This window comes from Apium graveolens, chromosome 2, assembly GCF_009905375.1.
Source record: "Apium graveolens cultivar Ventura chromosome 2, ASM990537v1, whole genome shotgun sequence".
NCBI classification, from domain to species: Eukaryota; Viridiplantae; Streptophyta; class Magnoliopsida; order Apiales; family Apiaceae; genus Apium; species Apium graveolens.
In genome coordinates, this window is record NC_133648.1 from 242579833 (window position 1) to 242583898 (window position 4066).

Below are 4066 nucleotides of genomic sequence, written 5' to 3' on the forward strand. Positions count from 1 at the left end.
ACGAGATATCGAATAGCAGCGTGATCGGTGAATATTGTCACCTTCGTCCCAAGCAAATAAGATCGAAACTTCTCAAAACCGTAGACAATGGCTAAGAGTTCTTTCTCGGTAGTAGTGTAATTCAATTGAGCACCATTGAGGGTCTTACTAGCATAGTAGACAACATGAAATATGTTATTCTTTTTCTTCCCAAGAACTGATCCGATTGCATAGTCACTTGCATCGCACATCATCTCAAAAGGCTCACTCCAATCAGGTGCAGTTATGACAGGTGCCGTGATTAAACTCTTCTTCAAGAACTCAAAAATAGCTAGGCACTCATCATCAAACTTGAACGGGACATCCTTCTCTGGAAGATTGCACAAAGGTTTAAAGATATTTGAAAAGTCCTTCATGAACCGCCGATAGAAACCCGCATGACCAAGAAAGTTGTGGACTGCCTTAACAAAAATTGGTGTGGGAAGGTTTTCAATGACCCCCACCTTGGCTTTATCCACCTCGAGACCCTTACTACAGACCTTGTGCCTAATAATAATGTCCTGTCGCACCATAAAGTGACATTTCTCCCAGTTGAGAACCAGATTGGTCTCAACACACCTTTTAAGAACTGCGCCGAGATTCTGCAAGCACTCATCAAAAGAATCACCAAATACAGAGAAATCGTCCATGAACACCTCCATATTCTGACCAATCATGTCAGAGAAGATAGCCATCATGCATCTCTGAAATGTGGCAGGTGCTCCACACAAATAAAAAAACCCTTCTGAAGGCAAAAGTACCAAATGGACAAGTGAATGTAGTCTTTTCCTGATCCTCTGGAGCGATTCAAATCTGATTATAACCCGAATAGCCATCCAGAAGACAGTAGTACTCATGCCCAGCCAACATGCCAAGCATCTGATCAATAAAGGAAGAGGGAAGTGATCCTTCCTAGTGGCCTTGTTCAGCTTTCTGTAGTCCATGCAAACTCTCCCCCCTGTGACTGTTCGAGTAGAAATGAGCTCATTATTCTCATTAGCAACAACGATGATACCTCCTTTTTTTGGCATACACTGAACTGGACTCACCCAAGAACTGTCATAAATGGGATAGATGATCCCTGCATCTAGCCACTTGAGAATTTCCTTCTTCACCACTTCTTTCATTATCGGATTGAGCCTTCTCTGTTGCTCAATAGTAGGCTTGCTACCTTTCTCAAGTAGAATTTTATGCATGCAATAAGAAGGGTTGATTCCCTTGATATATGTTATAGTCCATCCAATTGCCGATTTGAACTCTCTCAGAATTCTTAAGAGCTTCTCCTCATCACAACCTGAAAGGTCAGATGCAATAATAACAGACAAAGTAGATGCGTCGCCTAAAAAAGCATATCTTAAGTGTTCAGGAAATAGTTTAAGCTCAAGTGTAGGGGCGTCTTCACTAGATGGCTTAAGGCGCTTTGGAGATTTGTTCAGTTCCTCCATTCCAAGAGACTCAATAGGCATATCCAGCTTTCGCTCCCGGGGAGAAGTATTCAAATACTGCAACTGCTCATCACCTTCGTCATCTTCACTATCTGAATTCCCAACAAGGCCTTCTCTAAGGCATCAGACCTTAGCAATTGATCAAGTTCTGAAGTGACCACATAATCGACCAACTCTACTTTTAAGCACTCCTCATTTTCAGTCGGGAATTTCATGGCATTGAACATATTGAAAGTAAAATCCTGATCCAGCACTCGTATAGTAATCTCACCCTTCTGCACATCAATTAAAGTTCGGCCAGTAGCCAAGAATGGACTTCCCAAGACTATGGGAATCTTTTTATCCTCCTCGAAATCAAGAATTACAAAATCAGCAAGGAAGATGAGTTTATCAACCTTGACCAAAACATCCTCCGCGATGCCTCGTGGATATGTAATAGATAGATCGGCCAACTGCAAGGTCATATAAGTAGGCTTTGGATCAGGTGAGTCCAACTTCTTGAAGATTAAAAAAGGCATCAGATTGATGCTAGCTCCCAAGTCACATAAGCATTTGTCAAATGACACTTTTCAATGGTACAGGGAATAGTGAAGCTTCCAGGATCTTTAAGCTTCCGAGGCAACTTCTGTTGCAGTATAGCACTGCATTCCTCCGTAAGAGCCACGGTCTCTAAGTCATCAAGCTTCACTTTCTGAGAGAGAATACCTTTCATAAACTTTGCATAACTAGGCATATTTTCAAGAGCTTCAGCGAAAGGTATGTTGATATGAAGTTTCTTGAACACCTCCAGAAACTTCTCAAACTGCTTGTCCAGCTTTTTCTTCTGCAGCCTCTTAGGAAAAGAAGGTGGAGGATAGATCTGTTTCTCCCATGTATTACCCTCGGGAGGAGTGTGTCCAACAGTGGTCTTTCTTGCTTCTACTTCTGCTTCCTTCTGTAATTCTTCTTCAGCCACAACTTCTTCTTCCGAAATTTGAGAGTTTTCGGGAGTTGCAATCTTCCCAGACCTCAATGTAATTGCCTTTACCTGCTCCTTAACTTCCCTCTTTCCTGGCACTTCAGTGTCACTAGGGAGTGTACCAGGCTGATGATTTGGCAAGGCATTAGCAATTTTCCCAATTTTAGTTTCCAGGGTCTTGATAGAAACCGCTTGGCTCTTGCACATGAGCCTCAACTCCTCCAATTCAGATTTTTCATTAGACTGTCTTGGCGCATATTGCGGTTGCTGAAAACCAGGAGGGTTGTATTGCTTTGCTGTATACTGTTGATAAGGCTGTTGAACCGTATTCTGAGTATTTCTCTAGCTGAAGCTAGGATGATTGCGGTTGTTAGGATGATAGGTGGCTGGAACAGGCTGTTGCGACCTCTGAAAGTTGCTCACAAACTGAGTTGATTCACTGGAAATAGCACACTGCTTCGTCCCATGGGCACCAACACAAAGCTCACAGAAACTAGTGATCTGATTAACTCCATAATTAGCCAAAGCATTAAGCTGAGCAGCTATAGCAGTAGCTGTATCAAACTCCAAAATTTTTGCAACCTTTCCCTGAGATAATCTCTGAGTAGGATTCTGGTATTCATTAGCAGTCATCAGTTCAATCAATTCATAAGCTTCATCGTAGCTTTTAGCCCACAAGGCTCCTCCTGATGCTGCATCAAGCATGGGTCTAGAAGTAGCACCCAATCCATTATTGAAGCAGTTAATGATCATCCAGTCAGGCATCCCATGGTGAGGACACTTTCTAAGCATCTCTTTATAGCGATCTCAAGCCTCACCTAAAGATTCTCCAGATTGCTGAGCAAATTGAGTAATTGCATTTCTGATTGCACCAGTCTTCGCCATAGGAAAGAATTTAGTTAAGAACTTTTGAGCAAGATCCTCCCATTTGGTGATAGACCCTGGTGGTATAGAATGTAACCAGCACTTAGCTTTATCTCGTAGAGAGAATGGGAAAAACCTCAACTTAATAGCATCTTCAAAAACTCCTTTGAACTTGAAAGTGTCACAGATCTTGATAAAATCTCTTATGTGCATGTTAAAATCTTCTGTCGGAGAACCCCCAAACTGAACTGAGTCTGTATCATCTAAACCGTGCTCGACTTGATCTCAGAGGTATTAGTCGAGATGGCTGGTCGAACAATGCTGGACTGAGTATCATTAATCTTCGGTTGAGAGTAATCCATCAAAGCCTTCGGATTAGCTTCAGGTTCTCCCATTGCAATAAGTTCTTCTTCTTTAAATTTCTCCTCGACCAGAACTTATTCAAAAACTTCCTTAGCTATAACAACTTCTTCCTCAGCTTGATCCAGAGTTCTCTTACGAGTCCGAGAACGCGTATGCATACAAGCTCGCTAGAGTACCTGAAACACAACAAGAAAATAAGAAAGTAACAATGTCCGAGTCAATAAACTTTAACAACCACTGATGACAAACACATAACTAAAAATTAACACTGATCCCTGGAAGCGGCACCAAAAACTTGTTAGGACAAAAACACGCGCTAATATTTACGCAAGTATACACGATCACAAGTCATATATAATTATTTCTAGTTCGTTCCCACAGAGACTGGTTTAGGTTAATTTCAATTAATGCACTTATG

The 4066-nt window shown here is 41.7% G+C and overlaps 1 non-coding gene across 1 annotated transcript; it reads left to right on the forward strand.

Annotated features, from left to right (window-relative positions):
- Positions 1-3184: 3184 nt before the first annotated feature.
- On the forward strand, positions 3185-3291 carry LOC141710293 (small nucleolar RNA R71). The gene has a single exon (XR_012570820.1). It is a non-coding gene; the product is annotated as a small nucleolar RNA R71 (small nucleolar RNA).
- Positions 3292-4066: the final 775 nt, after the last annotated feature.